The sequence below is a fragment of the Cetorhinus maximus genome, chromosome 16 (genome assembly GCF_964194155.1).
Source record: "Cetorhinus maximus chromosome 16, sCetMax3.hap1.1, whole genome shotgun sequence".
NCBI lineage: Eukaryota > Metazoa > Chordata > Chondrichthyes > Lamniformes > Cetorhinidae > Cetorhinus > Cetorhinus maximus.
Window position 1 is genome coordinate 27,538,580 of NC_135894.1, and position 21,162 is coordinate 27,559,741.

Sequence of the window (21,162 nt, forward strand, 5' to 3'; positions counted from 1 at the left end):
GAGGGGAAAGAGAGGGGGAAAGGGGCAGGGGGCCTGGGGGGAGAGGGTAGAGAGAGTGTAACGGGGAAGGGGGGAAGTGGGGGAGGCAGACTGAGAGGAGGGGGGCAGTGAGGGGCAGATGGGGCGAGGGGTCATGGAGACAGAGAGGGTGGGAAATGGAAAGAGGGTGGAGGAGGAGAGAGGGGCAGGGGGAGGGAGGGTGAAACAGGGGTAGAGAGGGGGGATAGGGAGGGGGAGCAGGGGCAGAGAGGGAGTAGGGAAGGGGGTGGGGGAGTGGGGCAACAGGAGCAACGAGGGAGAAGCGGGGACAGAGAGAGGGGGCAGGGAGGGGGAGTGGGGGCAGAATGGGGCTGGGAGGGTGGGGGCAGAGAGGGGGGAGAGGAGGCGGGTGCAGGCAGATGGGTGGTGGGAGATGGGAGAAAGAGCAGGGGAGAGGTGGGGGGGGAAGCAGGAGTCAGAAAAGGGGGAGGGGGAATGTGGCAGAGCGGGTAAGAGGAACAGGGGTGATGGGGAGTGGGGTCAGAGAGGGGGCTAGGGGCAAAGGTTGTTGGAGGGTGGGGGGTAGCGCGGGAAGTGGGAGTGGGGGGAGAAAGGGGAGGGGGCAAGGGAGGTGAGAGGGGGAGTGTTTGCAGGGATGCGGAGGGGGAGCTGAGGTGGCGAGGGGTGAGCAGGGGCAGAGAAGGGTGAGGGGGCAACGGGGGGCATAGAGGGGGAAGGGAGAGAGGGAGAGGGAGAGAGGGGGATGGGGGCAGGGGGAGAGAACAGAGGAGTAGGGGGAGGAGGAAGAAGACAGGGATGGAGAGGGAGGGGGTGTGGGGGCAAGGTGGAGGCAAGCTGGGACAAAGAGTGGGATAGCGGATGCAGAGATGGGAGTGGGGTCGGGGGAGCAGGGGCAGGGAGGGTGGGAAGCAGGGTAGGGAGCAGGGGAAGAGAGGGAAAAAAGGAAGGGCAGAGGAGATGGGGAAGTGAGGGCAGAAAGGTGGAAAGGGGGGAGGAAGGAGGGGAGAGCAGGGGCAGAGAAGGTTGGAGCTGGGGAAGAGAGGGGGGTGGGGCAGGGAGGGTGGGAGGTGTGGGAGTGGGAGTGGAAGCGGGGGCGGGGGTGGAGAGGGTCAGAAGGAGAGGGCAGGAGAGGGGAGCGGGGTGGAGAGGGGGTGGTGGAAGACCATAAGACCATAAGACATAGGAGCAGAAATTAGGCCATTCGGCCCATCGAGTCTGCCCCGCCATTCAATCATGGCTGATAAGTTTCTCAACCCCATTCTCCCGCCTTCTCCCCGTAACCTTTGATCCCCTTACCAATCAAGAACCTATCTATCTCGGTCTTAAATACTCTCAATGACCTGGCCTCCACAGTCTTCTGTGGCAATGAACTCCATAGATTCACCACTCTCCGGCTAAAGAAGTTTCTCCTCATCTCTGTTCTAAAAGGTCTTCCCTTTACTCTGAGGCTGTGCTCTTGGGTCCTAATCTCTCCTACTAAAGGAAACATCTTCCCCACATCCACTCTATCCAGGCCTTTCAGTATTCTGTAAGTGTCAATCAGATCCCCCCTCATCCTTCTAAACTCCATCGAGTATAGACCCAGAGTCCTCAAATGTTCCTCATATGTTAAGCCTTTCATTCCTGGGAACCTCCTCTGGACCCTCTCCAGGGCCAGCACATCTTTCCTGAGATATGGGGCCCAAAATTGCTCACAATATTCTAAATGTGGTCTGACCAGAGCCTTATAAAACCTCAGCAGCACATCCCTGCTTTAATATTCTAGTCCTCTCGAAATAAGTGCCAACATTGCATTTGCCTTCCTAACTACCGACTCAGTAGGGCAGAGAACAGAAGGGGGGGTGGGGGCAGAGGGGGAGAGGTTGAGCAGGGCAGAAAGTGGATAGTAGGAGCGAGGGCAAAGGAGGGAATGGGGAGCGGGGCAGAGAGGGGGAGGGGAGCGGGGCAGAGAAGGGGAGGGGAAGGGGCAGGAATGGGAGAAGTGGGGACAGCTAAGAGAGAAGCGGGGGCAGGGGTGTGCGGGGCCGAGAGGAGTTAAGGGGAGAGCGGGAGAGGGGGAGTGAGAGGAGAGAGGGAAGGGGTGAGCAGGGGTGCGAGGAGGAGAGAGAGTGGGGCAGAGAGCAGGGGAGGGGTGTGGGGCAAATGGGGGCAGAGAGGGGGGACTGGGGGCAGAGTGGGGAGGTGAAGATGGGGAGGGGCGATCTAGGTAAGAGAGGGTGAGTGGGGGAGCGGGGTCAGGGAGGGGGAGCAGAGCAGAGAACAGGAGGGGAACGGGGGAGTGGGGGCAGAGAGGGGGGATTGGGGACCATGGAGGGTGGAGCAGAGGTGGTTAGGAGGGAGGGGAGCAGGAGCAAAGAGGGGTTGGGCGGCAGGGAGGTTGGGAGGGGTGGATAGAGGGGAGCGGGTCGCAGTTCAGAGAGGGGAGGGGGCAGGTCAGGAGGAAAGGTAGGGGGAGAGAGCAGGAGGAGGGAAGGGTTGGGGGCAGAGCAGCAGAGGTATTACTGGTGACATAGGGTGTCGAGCCATTGGCTGAGTTCCCTGGGCCTGCCTGAACAGTAGTGTCTGAGGAGGCTCAGCTTGTTGCGTTGGGCGGTGACGAATCGGCCACCTCAAGGAAAACAGTTTCCTGCTGGAACCTGGAGGCCGTGGATGACTGTCAAAGTCATCACCACACTCAGCTTTACTGAGTCTGCAATCCTCGGCTATGGAGACGTATCTAGTAAGAGTGAGCCAGTGCTCGGATTTGCAGCTCACCTTGGCTTCCCACAGGCCCAGGGCGTCACCAACTGTCCGTGTGGCCCCAGATTACCCAGAGTATTCATCAGCAAGAATGGCTTTCCCCCCCTATCAATGTGCGACCATGAGACAGATATATATAGATGGATGCCAGCTTGCTGCAGTTCAAGCTCCCTTTGGACATCTTTGGACCTGCAAGCTTGGGTACAAAGGATAGCCCCTCCTTCAAATGTGGCCAACGTCAAGTGTCATAAACCCAACCAGTGGTGCCCAGGAGCGCGCCAGTGAAAGCCAGATGACCACCAGCTGCATCATTGAGGAAGCTGTTCAAGATGTTCTTCAGCGCATGGACAAATCTAGAGGTACCCTGAGCCAGCATGGGTCTGCAAATCGGCCGTGGTGTACTGCACACAGGATAACACCGAGCAGCAATGAGGGTTGGAGCTGCAGGAAGGAACAAAGCGCTGAGCACACGTGGTCAGCGATCGAGGAGGAGGACCAGGAAGGTGACAATGCCAGCTTACTCACAATGCCAACCGGCAGTTAGTCACCATCACTAGACCGATATGTGTGTGCATGTGTGTGTCTGTGTATACCCTTGGTGAATGACAAAGCTTTAATCTTCCTTTTCATACTGTTGATACTTAACTCTGCCACTCTGCGGTGTAAGAATATAGAGTTATGAAGATATTTAGAGGAAGTAGGCATTGCAAGGGTTAAATGACAGTAAGTGTTATGCTCTAACTGCTGTCTGTTTTGGGATTGTCTGTTTGACCTTTGGCAGGTGCAGGATGTAAGCTGTCTGCAGCATTATCTCTTGTCTTCTCTGTCTATGGCAATGTGCACTGAGGGCTTATTATTTATTGAACTACAATCAAATGTTTTTCTATTCTTCCTTGTTAAGCTTTCCTGCATTCTAGGTTCATATTGTGTTTGCTGGTTTGCAGTTTTATTTTGTTGGAATTAACAAAGAGAATGTTGTCAAAGTTAGATTTCTCTGCAGTTAGAATGGGTGTTAGATTCCAATTCTTCATGTTACTGCAGGAGCTAATAGGGTGTAAGGGGTGGCAAGGTAATGCCTGAGATCAGACACATACACGCAGGGTCCATGACTGGATATGACAGGGGTCCTGGAAGTACATAACTGAGCCACAGTGTAGTTTTTAGGGGGTTGTCGGGTGGGTTTGGGTTACACTTGGATGGTGAGATTATGGTGTAGTGGTAATGTCACTGGATTAGTAATCCAGAGGTCCAGGTTAGTGCTCTGGGGACATGAGTTCAAATCCCACTATGGCAGCTGGTAGAATTTTAACTCAATTAATAAATCTGGAATATAAAGCTAGTCTCAGTGAAACTGCTGGATTGTCATAAAAACCCATCTGGGTCCCTTAGGGAAGGAAATCTGCCATCCTTACCTGGTCTGGCCTACATGTGACTCTAGACCCACAGTAATGTGGTTGACTCTTAACTGCCCTCTGAAATGGCTGAGCAAGCCACTCAGTTCAGAGGCAATTAGGGAATGGAAACAAATACCAGCCTTGCCAGTGGTGCCCACATCCCATGAAAGAATAAATAAAAATAGAAAGGCCAAGGAGGACAGACAGGTGTGCAGTACAAGCATTTTGGTTTGGGGCGAGCTACCAGCTGTGTTGGCGAGTGGTGAACAACCAGAGCAACCTCCAGATGTGGAGGCTAGCTGCACTATACGCAGGAGCTGCCCTGATGAATGGGCAGCTGTGGAAAGCAAACAGCAGGGTGTTTAAGATGGGGTAAGGTAGAGGGTGGTGCCTTTAAATCATCCAAACTCCCTGTAAACCTACTTTACCGCAGCCTGTGACATGGCGAGCGAGGGCTGCCATTCAATACATCCGACCACACCAATATCCTTCCACAGTGGATCAGCTGATGCCTGTGGAACTGGCTGACAAGTTGCAGTAGGGCTTTGCCCTTAATTATACAGGCTCGGCCGGTCATTGCAAATGGGCAGTGCCTGTCAAAGCAGTGCGGGGCCTGCTGTTGCAACAGGCCTCCCATTACACCACGCACAGGCACTTCTGCAGAAGGCAAACATCCTCAAGCTCTTTGGCAATCAGCTCGTGGTGACAGGCAGGATCATAACATCTGGCAGCTTCGAATCACAGCCTGACTCTAAGACAGCAGTTATCAATTAAGCGCTCCTAATCGAGGCAGAATGGTGGTTCAGTGTTTATAGCTGTGTCTGAGCAGCCCTGTTGAGGATCAGCTCTGCTCACGTCACTAATGAAGGGGCTTGAAAAGTGCCCTAAAAATGAGCCTGCCTCACTCCAAACCCGGCTGCAAAACCACATCCAGCAGACAATACCCATCACGGCCATCGAAACAGGATCTTGGAATATCAAGCTGTTAACGGATAAACAGGATGACCCGAGAGATGAACTGTGAGAGGAACCTGCAAACTCCACACAAGAACACAAGAATTAGGAGTAGGCCATTCGGCCCCTCAAGCCTGCTCTGCCATTCAATAAAATCATGGCTGATCTAATTGTGGCCTTATTCCACTTTCCTGCCTGTCCCCTATATCTCTAGAACCCCTTGTCAATCAAGAATCTGTCTAACTCAGCCTTTAAAAGTATTCAGTAAACCAGCCTTCACTGCTCTCTGGGGAAGAGAATTCCACAAACTAATGACACTCTAAAAAAATGTCTCCTTATCTCAGTCTTGAATGGGAGACCCCTTATTTTTAAACTGTGTCCAGTAGTTCTAGTCTCTCCCACAAGGGGAAACATCCTCTCAACATCTTCCCTGTCAAGTCCCCTCGGAATCATATATGTTTCAATAAGATCACCTCTCATTCTTCTAAACTCCAATGAGTATAGGCCCAGCCTGTCCAACCTTTCTTCATAGGATAACCTCTTCACCCCAGGAATCAGTCGAGTGAACCTTCTAATGCAATTATATCCTTTCTTAAAACTGTACACAATACTCCAGATGTGGTCTCACCAAGGCCCTGAATGGCTGTTGCAAAACATCCCTACTTTTATATTCCATTCCCCTTGCAATAAACAACAACATTCTATTTGCCTTCCTAATCACTTGCTGTAGCTAGATGCTATCTTTTTCTGATTCATGCACCAGGACACCCAGATCCCTCTGTACCACCGAGTTCAGCAACCTCTCTCCCTTTAAATAATATGCTGCTCTTCTATTCTTCCTGCCAAAGTGGACAAGTTCACATTTTGCCACATTATACTCCATCGGCCAATTTTTTCCCCACTCACTGAACCTATCCATGTCCCTTTGCAGACTCCTTTGACCTATTCGCAACTTACTTTCCTGCCTCTCTTTGTCTCATCAGCAAATACATTCAGCCCCTTCAACCAAGTCATCCGACACCTAGACATTGACATAGTCACCCTTAGCAAGACCCGTAGAGCAGATGAGGTTTAAATCAAAGAACATGGAGCTGACTATACTTTCTTCTGGAAAGAAAAACTACCAGACGAACGCAAAAATCATGGAGTTGGCCTCAAAAACAAACTCTGAACCCTAGTCTGGATCAATGGGTTATTGATGAAGTGAAAGAAATTATTTTATTGTAGTTCACTGGATAGACTGGAGAAGCTGGGACTGTTCTCCTTGGAGAAGAGAGGGTTGAGAGGAGATTTGATAGAGGTATTCAAAATCATAAGATAAAGTAGATAGGGAGAAACTGTTCCCATTGGTGGAAGGATGGAGAACCAGAGGGCACAGATTTAAGGTAATTGGCAAAAGAAGCAATGGCGACATGAGGAAAACTTTTTTCACTCAGCGAGTGGTTAGGATCTGGAATGCACTGCCTGATAGCATGTGGAGACAGGATCAATCGAGTGGTTAGGATCTGGAATGCACTGCCTGAGAGTGTGGAGGAGACAGGATCAATCGAGTGGTTAGGATCTGGAATGCACTGCCTGAGAGTGTGGTGGAGACAGGATCAATCGAGTGGTTAGGATCTGGAATGCACTGCCTGAGAGTGTGATGGAGGCAGAGTCAATCGAGTGGTTAGGATCTGGAATGCACTGCCTGAGAGTGTGGAGGAGACAGGGTCAATCGAGTGGTTAGGGTCTGGAATTCACTGCCTGAGAGTGTGGTGGAGGCAGGGTCAATCGAGGCATTTAAAAAGGAATTGGATCATTATCTGAAATGGATAAATTTGCAGGGCTACAGGGACATTGCAGGAAAGTGGCATGAGGTGAATTTCTCCTTCAGAGGGCAAGCATAGACATGATGGGCCGAATGACCTTCTTCTGTGCTGTGACCATTCTATGATTCTAGACAAAACTCTGTACCATCACAGTCAAAAATCATACTTAGAATCAGAGAAGTTTACAGCACAGAAGGAGGCCACTCAGCCCATCGTGTCTGTACCAGCCAAAAAACAAGCCACCCAGCCTAATCCCACTTTCCAGCATTTGGTCTATAGCCCTGCAGGTTACAGCACTTGAGGTGCAGATCAGACACCTTTTAAATGAGTTGAGGGGTTCTGCCTCTACTAACCTTTCGGGCAGTGAATTCCAGACTCACACAACCCCCTGGGTGAAAAAATCTTTCCTCATCTCCCCTCTATTTCCTCTACCAATCATATTAAATCTATGCCCTCCAGTCACTGACCTCTCTGCTAAAGTAAATAGACCCTCCCCATCCACTCTATCCAGGCCCCTCACAGTTTTATGCATCTCAATCAAATCTCCCCTCAGCCTCCTCTGTTCCAAGGAAAACAACCTCAACCTATCCAATCTTTCCTCATAGCTGCACTTTTCCAGTCCTGGCAACATCCTTGTAAATCTCCTCCGTATCCTCTCGAATGCAAATACATCCTTTCTATAATGAGGTGACCGGAACTGCACACAGTACTCAAGTTGTGGCCTCACCAATGATTTATATAGTTCCAGCATTACCTCCCTAACTTCTGGGTGATTTCAATGCCAAGGTGAGGGAGAAACCATGTCCTTTGGTTGAACATCATTAGAAAACATGAAGCTACAATGTCCAATCCCAACGATGTACACCTCCTTTTCCTGTGCACTGAACATGACCTTCTGGTCATTAACACCCTTTTCTGCCCATAAAAAGGTTTCAAGACCCCCTGGAAACATCCAAGATGAAAGCACTATTACCTAAAAGACTATGTGATAGTCAGGACCAGGGATCGAATGGACGTGCACGTTACACATGGTTACGGCTGATGAATGTTGGACAGACCACCGACTCATTCCCTTGCCATTGGTACTTGAGGAAACCACGATAGCTACAGAGGGTGTTCAAGGTTTATGGCCTGTCAAACAACAGTAAGCTCAAGGAACCCCAAGAACAAGTCAATCAAATTACAGAAATGGATGGTCACACCATCAAACAACATCCAAGATGTCTGGCAGCCATTTAAATCCATCATCACTCATACACGCCAAACAATCCTTGAACACACCACAAAAAGTCACCAAGACTGGTTTGATGAGAGTAAACAGACAGCATTCCAAACCAGACAACAGGATCCAAACTCCATAAAGAGCTTGTCCACCAGACAACCAAAGCTGAAGTTCACAGGAGAATCTGCAATGGACCCTCAACATACAGACCATCAGTGGTAAGATCCAAAGGTGACAAGACTCTCCTCAAAGACACAGACAGTATCAACATCTGCTGGGCAGAGCACATTGTAGAACAACCCAATCCACACTCCACAGATGCACTGCAGGAACTCACCAAGGCTCCTTCAACAGCAACTTCTAAACCCACAACCGCTACCATCTAGAAGGACAAGGGCAGCAGATAGATGGGAACACCACCACCTGGAAGATCCCCTCCAAGTCACTCACCATCCTGACTTGGAAATATGTCGTTGTTCCTTTACTGTCGCTGGGTCAAAACCTTGGAACTCCCTCCCTAACAGCACTGTGGGTGTACCTACACCACATGGACTGCAGCAGTTCAAGGAGGCAGCTCACCACCACCTTCTCAAGGGCAGCTAGGGATGGATAATACATGCTGGCCCAGCCAGCGACGCTCACACCCCATGAACGAATTTTTTAAAAATCACTGCTGGAGAACCTCGCACAACATACAATCCAAAGTGAGCAAGGCAATGATCCAATGCTCAGTGAAGTCAACCAGATAAAAAACAACAAAGCTATTGATCCTGACATAATCCCAGCAGAAGTACTGAAACATGGAGGAGACATACTGATCTCTCAGATAGATGCCCTATTTGTGAAGCTCTGGCAGAATGAAGACATTTCAAGTGACCTTAGAGGCTATAATGATCTCAACCTTCAGGAAAGAAGACAAGTCGAACTGTGTGTTTAGATAAAATCACAACTGAAGTCGGCTTCAAGCTTTTTGACAGTCCAAAGGGACTGTGGGTCTTTACAGTGGTTTCAGTAGAGGGGGAAGCAGCTGCTCACATCCCCGCTCTGACTGTGAGATACGTTTGGTTGCTGTGGTCTGGGTTTCGGACGTACTGAGGGCCCCACCAGAGACTGACCCACCTGTCCCTGTGCAGACACGGCCATCGGGAGATGAGGCAGCTTACCCAGTACTGGCTGCGGGGGGGAGTGACAGGTGAGGAGTGGGGGCGTCCTGAGTGGAGTCCCCACTTCCATGTCCCCTTTTCACCATCATCCCTCTCCTGGGTCAGTGTCACATCGCTCCTACCACTCTGCTGCAGAGCAGCTTGGTGGAGGCCAGTGAGATGCTGGAAAGCCACTGATAAGGTATGTGTCATCCTACTTAAGGTGCCAGACAGAACGGCTGAGTCTGTAGAGCAGTGGCCAAGGCTCGCACAGAATTGGATAGCCATGATTTGATGTTCTGCGGATTGGTCACTCGACCTATGCAAGGAGACAACATCTCAATGTCCTGAGCCATCAATCCGGGACTCCATTCTCTCCGCAATAGCAAACAGTGTCAGCTCTGTCACCTGTCACAGGTTTTTTGGTGTCCCTGATGTTGTAAGTTATTGGCGTAGTTCAATGGGTCTTATTAAGGAATTTGTAGTCTTAGGTAGTTCAACAGTAACTGAGTAATAGTAACCAACTAGGTACAGTAAAGGTCCAAGCTAGGAGCTGTCTCCATGTTTGCTTCTACACACAGCTCAGTCCTACACTACACTGACCCCTAGGTGTGGGTCATGTGTTCTCTTACATCATTGTGTGGTCAATACTGTACTCAGTCCCAGTTAACCCTTTATATGCCAGACTCTTATACACCTGATAGCCCCCAGGTTAGGGTGCATGTGTCCAGCTGAGCAGAGTTTAGAGAGGGCTGCATCTTCCGACCTGGACTATCCACGGCTGTGGTCCACCATCTGCTACCCATCTGGGCCATTCCCACTGACACCTACTTCATGGCAGCGGAAAGATCACTGGGTATCATGAAGACACTGGGCAGCAGTGTCAGATCCATGCCCGCGAGGGAATATCCAGAGATCCCAGGTAAATGGGTGTTAGTGATGGGGGAAGAATGAAGCCAAGGCCGCCAAGTTCCCAAATTCAATTAGCCTTTCTCACCCTCCCTGCCTCAGATGTGAAGGTTGTCTGACTTAGACAAGATTTTGGAGGACCACGCACACTCATAGGGTTTATACCACACTCCCTGCCCACCCCGGCCCCCCAACAACACCCCCAGCATGAATCTATGTGAGCAGAGAGGTGAAGGGGCTAAAAATCAGGGAGAGACCCACCAAGCAATGCTATTTTGGCTCATGCTAACCCGGCACACAATGCCTTGCGTGGAACTAATGACCAGGAAATTCTCGGGGAAGCCTTTAGTGGGTGAACCCAAGGTCAGAGTGCAACTTGCACTTATTTGAAAGGTGGCCCTGGGCCTCTGGCTACATCTGCAGATCAAGGACAGGGACATATTAGGGGTTGGTCACTGTGACTGAGTGGCTGTGCCATTCAGATGCTGCACTGTGAATGGGTGAGTCTGAAGTAACAAATAAATGGGGTTTGTCCAATAGTTTGCTGCAAAAAGGCCCTTAAATTTGAAGCAGATGTGTCACCTCCATTCAATGTACACGTCATTATGTTACTCCCGCTTGACACTCAGTGGGAGAGGTGGCTGGTGTTGGGGGGGGGCTGGAAAAGGAAGGTGATGGGGGATCATGGAACCACCTCTGGCACAATGGGAGCTAGACCTCATGCCAGATCACACCACAATCACATAGAATGGCAGAACAGGTCCGAGGGGCTGATGTTTCTAACACTAGAAAGATGAAAAAGGGAGGGCCATAGGTCCAGAGTAACCAGGCCTTTGCCCAGTTCCATTTCTCCTCTCTCCTCCCGACTCAGATTTATGCTCCCCAACCCCATAAATTTATAGTTTAAGAATATTCATGGAAAAGGGGGCAATAGGTTGCCCTGTGTTAAAACTCCATTTTCTAACTGGGAAGATGGGCTTCCAGTCACAAAATGCAGGAATTACAAACACTGTGGTCTTCACCCTTTTAAACATGTGAGTCATTAAGACCTCAACTACAAGAATGCCTTATAAAACCAGGCAGGCTTTAATGACCAGTCTTCCTGTTATCCCATAAGCAGATTTTACTTGGAGCTCTCACTACAACAAATACCAAGAAGGGCAGGGGCTGGAGGTGTGGGCGATAGACCCCTTTCTCCTCACTAACTGCCACCCCTGCCCACTCCACCACCACCCAACATGTGAGGATCTCGGGTAAGATTGAGTGCATTTGTGGTACATTCATTCCATCTGCTGCATATTCCTTCAGACACACATGGTTAAGAGATTATCCTGCGGAGCTGTGGATGATTTGTTACAGACTGTGACAGGTTCTATTGGCTACGCATGTTTCTGATATGATCCCGGTCTCAAGCTAATGAGTTATTTGGCAGTAAACGACAAGCCAAACGGGTGTGGGAAAGACAGCCCAAACCTATAGGCGATATACTGGTTCCTGAGAGTCACAGGTTACCTGGCACTTCAATCTGGCGGGTACCCCTACACTTCATGTCGCTTTGTCACTGTGCTAATGCTAACGAGGGGAAGTCAGGAGTGACTTCACCACCTCTGCCCTTCCCTTCCGCACCCCACAGACCTGACCAAAAGGGTCAAAAACAGGCACAGCTCATGTGGAACTGATTTTCAAAGGTTGCATCTCATTACAACCCATTTTCAGGGTGCAAAGGCAGCAAAAATCAGCCCAAATACTGAGGCTGGGAACCGTGACTGTGGCTTCCCTGACCTGCCAAACATATTCCCAAAATCGCAAGCACACAGGTCATGCCGAATTTGTGAAAGAGAAATATCACACGCATATTTCACCTCACGGGCAATGTCAACTCAGCACATTGCTTCAGAATTCACTAGGAGCTTGGAGATGCTCAGTGGCTTCATAACAAAGTGAAGTGAAGTGCTGATAGTCAGGTGGACAGGATACAGGCCTGTGCACCTTTTAGAGTTTCCCTTTACCATTACCCATTGGGTGGAATCTTCCGCTCTGAAGTCTAAGTTGGGTGGTGGGCATTGAAGTTGGAGTGATTCCCACTGGTGTGGGGGGGGTGGTCTTGCCTTATTTAGCTCATTACTTGCAGAGGATGGTGAATCTCACGGTGGGGGTGGGCAGGAAGTCACCCTCCCCGTGCCATTACCTCATGGGCTCAAAGGTCTGGGCGCCATATTTGAAGGGCACCCAGAGAGCCTCCCTCCCTTCCCCCCTTAGCCTGCCTCCCAGGTCCAGCCTCCACTCCACCCCATCCCCACCCCAACATTCCAGCTTTTGTGCAGCTTGTGCTGCCGGCACCCGATATGAGTGAGGCTCTGAATGGTCCCCAGGAAGGTGAAAGCAGCACCTCCTGACCTCAAAGTCATGGATGAAGTGAAGCTCGCTAGGTGCACGCCACTTACATAGAGTTGTAAAGCTGAGTGTTCTGATTTCTGACTTGTGGGGGAGCTAATTTGGAGGGTGGACTTAATTCCAGTGAAGGCCTTTTATTGAGCATGCATGAGATGCTAATGTATGCAAAAGGGCTACCCGCCGTTGTTCATCCTGCTCGACCCGCCTTTAATCTGCCTTTAAAGTCCCGAGAACAGAATTCCAACAGTTCATACTGACTTCGGGGAGCTGATCTTTGGCCTCCCCCCGACCCCCCCCTCCACACCGCCATGCTTCCTGCTGCTGGTGGGACCGGGAGATTCTGCCCATTGTCTGGACTGACAGATCTCCAGCGTTTCAATGGCCTGAACTCATCAAGTATCAGCCACGCTGGGTCAGCAGCGCTCTCAACACTGACTCGTGAGATTGGAGACTCCAAGCCCCCTGACCGCCCCCCCCAGAGATTTGGGCAGGCATCCAGTCCGGTGATCCAGTGTAGTGCAGCACTATCGGGGCGGCTGTATTTCAGTTGAGACGCTACACCTCTCGGGAGGATGCGAAGGCACTGTTTGATGAAGAGCAGGGGGAATTCTCCCCACTGTCCTGGCCAATATTTATCCCTCAATCAACATCAGATAAACGGATTAACTGGTCATTACCACATTGCTGCTTGTGGGAGCTTGCTGTGTACAAAATGTTTCCCACTTTACGACATCTTCTGTGCACTCACAGAACTATAATGCTGTAAAGCACTTTGAGCTGAAAGGTGCTATGTAAATGCAAGTGTTTCATTTTGTATCTAATAAAGTCATTCACAAAAGAGACATTCACATTTTGCTCCCAGCTATACCAATTCTTTACTTTGAAATCCAAACTGTGTGGCAATGGGTGAGATGAAGTACGGTGGGAGGAGGCTTGTGTGGAACCTAAACACTGGCATAGACCTGTTGGGCTAAATGGCCTGTTCCTGTGCTGTAAAATCCTCCGTTGATCCCTTCCTTGGGATCAAGGAAGATCAGAAGGTCCCATTCACAATCAAACAAAACAGTAACAAGTAGGTTTCATAGACACACCGGTTTGTTTTAAAGCTTCTCCTTTGGAATTGCAGCTAGTGACACTGGCAGGGTGCCAGCATCCCCATCTATGACACTGGTTGGCAAGTCCACCTAGGCAGAGGTGAGTTACCTCCTGCGATTATTGGCCCAGCAATGTGAATTCTCTCCAATATAGAGAAATCAGCAGAGAAGCATTCACCAAAAATCCAGTTTGCACCAGTTATCTGGCCACAAACATCATATTAAAATACAAAAGCAATATGATGTGCTCCTGCAGTGGAACTTCCAGTGAGTGAATTGTGCATCAGAGACTGTGGCGTAGAGATGGGTACACCCTATGTGCAGCTGGCCAGGTTAGCTCTCCATGTATTTTATGGGGTGGTAAGTGGCATAGGCTGGGAATTGGGCACGCTCAAGTCCACTCATGAACTGGCAATGTGCCCTTCCACTGTGCCCAGCTCTGTTAAGTCATTATGTTTCTCTCTTTCTCTCATGTCAGATCTCAAATCCTTCTGTTCAATGTGGTAAGGCAATTTTAAAAGGTTAAAGGAAGCTGAATCACACGGTTAGAAGGACACACTCCAAACCTACATAGAGTATGCTGAGGTTCAGTGACCCGGGCTCACTCACCGTATTTGCCTTTTGATCATTCCTCCAAAGTTTTTTTTATATACATATCTGTTTTGGACAAGGTACAGAAAGTGCGGAGGAGGTAAAGTGTGCTTTGGGATGTAGGAACAAGAGGAGGCCATTCTACCGTTCAATTAGATCATGGCTGATTTGCATCACAATTCCAACCACCTGCCTTGCCTCCTCCTTCCTTAACATCCCTGCCTCACAGAAACCTCCCAATATAATAAAAGCAAAATACTGCAGATGCTGGAAATCTGAAACAAAAACAAAAAGAGCTGGAAAAACTCAGCAGGTCTGACAGCATCTGCGGAGAGGAATACAGTTAACGTTTTGAGTCCGTATGACTCTTCATCAGAACCACCCAATCTCAGTTTTGAGAATTTCAGTGGACCTGGACTCAACAGGGAGTGAGTTCCAGATTTCACCTGCTGTTGTGTGAAGCAGTGCTTCCTGACATCACCCCCGAATGGCCTAGCTTGTGTCCCTTTGTTCTGCACTCCACCCCCCCCAGAAAAAATAGCTTCCTATCAACTCCATTATACATCTTAAATACCTAAATTAACTTATATTAACATTTTGGACTTTGGAACCTAAAACATGATATCTAAAATTGCAGATGACACCAAATTGAGGATATGTATCATTCAATCAATCCCACAAAACAACCCCAGATTATTTGGTTATGATCATATTGCTATTTGTAGAAGTTTGCTGTCTGCACATTGTGTTCCCTGCAAGAAATCAGTGACCACACTTCGAAAGTGCTTCATTGGCTCTACAAGACTTCGGGACATCCTGAGGTTGTGAAGGATGCCATAAAAATAAAGTCCTTCTTTCTTCCTTTCTTTCTTTCTCATATTATAATCTTTTACCCAAGTAATCTGTGCTGCATCTGCTGCCAATATTGCCTTCCTCAACTGTTTAGCTGATGAATAAAGAATCTCTAAATTCAAATAGTGCAAAATGTTTGGAATATACTGCCCAGCAAAGGAATATTGGCAAGATCACTGGAGTTATTCAAAGCATAACTGACTGTAATAATGGAGAGTCAGATACTAGAGCTATGGACTTCAATGGAGAGTTAGATACTAGAGGTATGGACAACAATAGAGAGTTAGATACTAGAGGAATAGACTTCGATGGAGAGTTAGATACTGGAGGAATGGACTTTGTTGGAGAGTTAGATATTAGAGGAATGGGATTCATGGAGAGTTAGATGCTAGAGGAATAGGCTTCAATGGAGAGTTAGAGACTAGATGAATGGGATTCGATGGAGAGTTAGATACTAGAGAGATGGGCTTTGATGGAGAGTTAGATACTAGAGGAATAGACTTCAATGGAGAGTTAGATACTAGAGGAATAGGATTCGATGGAGAGTTAGATACTAGAGGAATGGGCTTCAATGGAGTGTTAGATACTAGAGGAATAGACTTTGATGGAGAGTTAGATGCTAGAGGAATGGGCTTCAATAGAGAGTTAGATATTAGAGGAATAGACTTTGATGGAGAGTTAGATACCAGAGGAATAGGCTTCAATGGAGAGTTAGAGACTAGACAGATGGTCTTCGATGGAGAGTTAGATACTAGATGAATGGGATTCGATGGAGAGTTAGATACTAGAGAGATGGGTTTCAATGGAGAGTTAGATATAGAGGAGTAGACTTCGATGGAGAGTTAGATACTAGAGGAATGGTCTTGGATGGAGAGTTAGATACTAGAGGAATGGACTTGGATGGAGAGTCAGATACTAGAGGAATGGACTTGGGTGGAGAGTTAGATACTAGAGGAATGGACTTGGATGGAGAGTTAGATACTAGAGGAATGGACTTGGATGGAGAGTTAGATACTAGAGGAATGGGCTTCAATGGAGAGTTAGATACTAAAGGAATGAGCTTCGATGGAGAGTTAGATACTAGAGGAATGGGCTTCAATGGAGAGTTAGATACTAGAGGAATAGGCTTCAATGGAGAGTTAGAGACTAGAGAGATGGACTTCGATGGAGAGTTAGATACTAGATGAGTGGGATTCGATGGAGAGTTAGATACTAGAGAGATGGGTTTTGATGGAGAGTTAGATACTAGAGGAATGGACTTTGATGGAGAGTTAGATACTAGTGGAATAGACTTCGATGGAGAGTTAGATACTAGAGGAATGGGCTTCAATGGAGAGTTAGATATTAGAGGAATAGGCTTCAATGGAGAGTTAGATACTAGAGAGATGGGTTTTGATGGAGAGTTAGATACTAGAGGAACGGACTTCGATGGAGAGTTAGTTACTAGAGGAATGGGATTCAATGGAGAGTTAGATACTAGAGGAATGGGATTCAATGGAGAGTTAGAGACTAGAGAGATGGTCTTCGATGGAGAGTTAGATACTAGAGGAATGGGATTCAATGGAGTGTTAGAGACTAGAGAGATGGTCTTTGATGGAGAGTTAGATACTAGAGGAATTGGATTCAATGGAATGTTAGATACTAGAGGAATGGGATTCAATGGAGAGTTAGAGATTAGAGAGATGGTCTTCGATGGAGAGTTAGATACTAGAGGAATGGGATTCAATGGAGTGTTAGATACTAGAGGAATGGACTTCGATGGAGAGTTATATATTAATACGATGGGATTCAATGGAAAGTTATGTACTAATGCGATGGGATTCAATGGAGAGTTGGTGACTAGAGGGTGTGAGCACAGAGTGACACGCTGAAAACTGAGCGAGACAAGGAGCAAGTGCTTATTTGTGAATTTTGTACAGGTTGGAATTTGGTGCAGAGGGGGAAACAAGTGTTCCTTCTTTCATTCCCTTTTTCAGCCTTCAGTAACTGGTGAGTGTTCTTTTGTCCCCAGGCTATGAGACTTGTTATTAATTTAGCTATATAAGTTAATGAGTCATTAACTAATTTAATAAGTAAAGTTTGACAGATGTGGCAGGGATGGTGGTGTGCTGTGACTTCACCATATAGGAGTTTAAGCAATGCAGTTCAGTGCCAGACAACCATATCTATTATAAGTGCGGTTTGAGACACTTTTGCCCGGGGTTGCTCAGCTGGAGTCTGAGTTGTGGACATTGCAGAACATCAGGGAGGGGCAGAGTTACCTGGACACTTTGTTCCAGGAGAGACAGTCACACCCCTTAGGCTAGGCAGAACTTTAGAGTCAGCCGATGGTTCGAGGCAGGAGGGTGTGACTATGAGCATGGGGATCCAGCATATAGTGATAGAAAAGCTTCAGCCCCTAACTTTGATGAAGAAATACAAGGTGCTTGCTAGCTGTGTGGATGAGATGAAGGTCTACAAGGTGGATGAACAAACCGACTATGGTAGTGATAGGGGAAAATATAGTCCGGGGATCTCTGCAGCCTCAGCTGGGAGCTCCGAAGGTTATGTTGCCTGCCCAGTGCCAGGGTTAAAGACGTCTCCACATGGTTGGAGATGACCTTGAAGTGGGAGGAGGAGGATCAGTTTTTGTGGTCCTTGTTGGAACCAACCACACAGGTAGAACTAGGAATGGTAAAATAAAAGCAAAATACTGTGGATGCTGGAAATCTGAAATAACATCATACAGTCTTGAAACACTAACTCCGTTTCTCTCACCACAGATGATGCCAGAGCTGCTGGGCTTTTCCAGAGTTTTCTGCTTTTAACTAGGAATGATGTTCTGCTGAGAGAGTTTGAAGGGTTGTGGTGCAAATTAAAATGCAGAACATCAAAGATAATAATCTTTGGGTTGTTACCTGAGCCAGGCACCAATTAGCATAGGGTCAAGCAGATTAGAGAATTAAATGTGTGCTCAAAGAGTTGGTGGGAAGCAGGGGTTTCGATTCATGGGGCACTGACATCAGTACTCAGGAAAGGGGAAACTGGTTCATTGGGATGGGCTCCACTTGAACTGGGCTGGGACTAGTGTCCCAGGGCTCTAATAGGACTTTAAACTAACAGACAGGTAGGAGGGTTCACATGAAGGGAGATTTAGGAATCCAAAGAGAAAAGTCGAGGCAACAGAAGAGTGTAGCGATGCGGATAAAGAGTGGGACAGAGAGTTTCACAATAATTGTGCAGCAGCAAGTCAAGTCATTGAAGGGAATAGTATTTAAAAAATGAAATTAATAGTTCTTTATCTAAATGTACGAAGCATCAGAAATGCGACAGATGAAGTGGTGGCACAAATAGAGATGAATGGTTTTGATCAAATCATCATTACTGAAACAGGGTTACAAAGGTAACCAAGGTCGGGAAATAAATATTCCGGGGTACACAATATTTTGGAAAGACAGGCAGAATGGAAAAGGAGGTGGGATAGCCTGTTAGTAAACGATAACATAAAGTCATTAGTGAGAAAGGATCTTAGCTCAGAAGATCATGAAGTAGAATTAGTATGGGTGGAGATCAGGAATAGCAAGAGTCAGAAAACACTGATTGGAGTAGGTTATGGCCCCTAATAGTAGTTATATCATTGGACAGAGCATTAAACAAGAAGTCATTGGAGCTTGTAACAAAGGCAATGTAAAAATTGTGGGGGACTTTTATTTCCATATAGGCTGGGACAATCAAATTGGCAAGAATGGCCTGGAAGATGAGTTTGTAGAATGTTTTCATGACACTTTCCTGAAGCAATACATTGTGGAACTGACTAGAGATAAAGCTATTTTAGATCTTGTATTGTGTAATGGGGCAGGGTTAATTAGTAATCTCATAGTAAAAGATCTGCTGGGAAATAGTGATCATAAAACAATTGAATTCCAAATTAAGTTTGAAAGTGACATACTCCAATCACAAACCAGAATCTTAAACTTAAATAAAGCCAGTGCAATAAAGGCATGAGGGGAGAACTGGCTAAGGTTAATTGGGTAAATAGATTAAAAGGCACGGCCATAAATAATCAGTTGAAAACATTTAAAGAAACAATTCAAAATGTTCAAAAAATATATTCAATTGAAAAACAAAGACTCGGCGAGAAAGATTCATTATTGGCTTACTCAGGAAGTTAAGGATAGCATTATTAAAAGAAGAGGTTTATAAGGTTGCAAAGAATAGTAGCAAGTCTGAAGATTGGGAATGTTTCAGAAACCAGCAAAGAGCCATGAAAAAGTTGATAAAAAGGGGAAAAAATAGAATATTAGAGCAAACTAACCAGAAATATTAAGACAGATTATAAGAGATTTTACAAACAAATAAAAAGAGAGAGAGTAACTAAAATAAACATTGGCCCCTTAGAAGTAAAGACAGGAAAAATTACCATGGGGAATGAGGAAATGGCAGACATTGAACAAATATTTTGTGTCTGTCTTCACAGCGGAAGACACAAGTTGTATACCAGAAATAGAGGGTAACCCTGGTGCTAAATGGAGTGAGGAAATTAGGGTCAGTAATATCAGCAGAGAAAAAGTACTGGAGAAACTTAAGGGATATGATGACCTACATCCTAGGGTTCTAAAAGTGATAGCTACAGCGATAGTGGATATGCTTGCTATGATTTTCCAAAATTCCATAGATTCTGGAATAATCCCAACAGATTGGAAGCTAGCAAATGTACCACTGCTATTCAAAAAAGGAGGAAGGGAGATAACAGGGAACTACAGGCCAAATAGCCTGACATTCGTCATCAGGAAAGTGCTGGAATCTTTATTATTAAGGAAGTCTAAACAAATCACTTAGAACTAATAGCATGATCAGACAAAGTCAAAATGGTTTTACAAAAGGAAAATCATGTTTGACAACCATCTTCAGCTGCTTCATCAATGACCTGCCTTCCATCATAAGGTCAGAAGTGGGGATGTTCGCTGATCATTGCACAATGTTCAGCACCATCCATGACTCCTCACATACTGAAGCAGTCCATGTCCAAATGCAGCAAGACCTGGACAATATCCAGGTTTGGGCTGACAAGTGGCAAGTAACATTCGCACCACACAAATTCCAGGCAATGACCATCTCCAACAAGAGAAAACCTAACCATCACCCCTTGAGGTTAAATGGCATTACCATCACTGAATCCCCCACTATCAACATCCTGGGGGTTACCATTGACCAGAAACTGAACTGGACTAGCCATATAAATACTGTGGCTACAAGAGCAGGTCTGAGGCTAAGAATCCTGCAAAGAGTGGCTCATCACCTGACGCTCCAAAGCCTGTCCACCATCTACAAGGCACAAGTCAGGAGTGTGATGGAATACTGTCCACTTGCCTGGATGAGTGCAGCTCCCACAACACTCAAGAAGCTTGACACCATCCAGGACAAAGCAGCCCACTTGATTGGCACCACATCCACAAACATTCACTCCCTCCACCACCAACGAACAGTGGCAGCAGTCTGTACCATCTACAAGATTCACTGTAGGAATTCACCAAGGCTCCTTAGACAGCACCTTCCAAATCCATGATCACTACCATCTAGAAGGACAAGAGCAGCAGATAGATGGGAACACCACCACCTGGAGGTTCCCCTCCAAGCCACTCACCAACCTGACTTGGAAATATATCACTGTTCCTTCACTGTCGCTGGGTCAAAATCCTGAAACTCCCTACCTAACAGCACTGTGGGTGTACCTACACCACATGGACTGCAGCGGCTCAAGAAGGCAGCTCACCACCACCTTCTCAAGGGCAACTAGGGATGGGCAATAAATGCTGGCCCAGCCAGCGACACCCACATTCCATGAACAAATAAAAAAATTATTAGAGTTTTTGGAGGATGTAACTAGTAGAGTCGATAAAGGGGAACCAATAGATGTTGTATGCCTAGATTTCCAAAAGAAATTCAATAAGGCGCTACACAAAAAGTTAACAGGCAAGATAAGGGCTGGGAGAGTTGAGGGTGTTTTATTCGCATGGATAGAGGGTTGGTTATCAGGCAGGAAGCAAAGAGTATAAATGGGGCATTTTCAAGTTGGAAGGCTGT

At 47.2% G+C, this 21,162-nt stretch overlaps 1 protein-coding gene across 3 annotated transcripts in view; it reads right to left on the minus strand.

Moving 5' to 3' along the window:
- phex (phosphate regulating endopeptidase homolog, X-linked) overlaps positions 1-21,162 on the minus strand; it is a 173,068-nt gene that overhangs the window by 126,808 nt on the left and 25,098 nt on the right. The window lies entirely within an intron of this gene.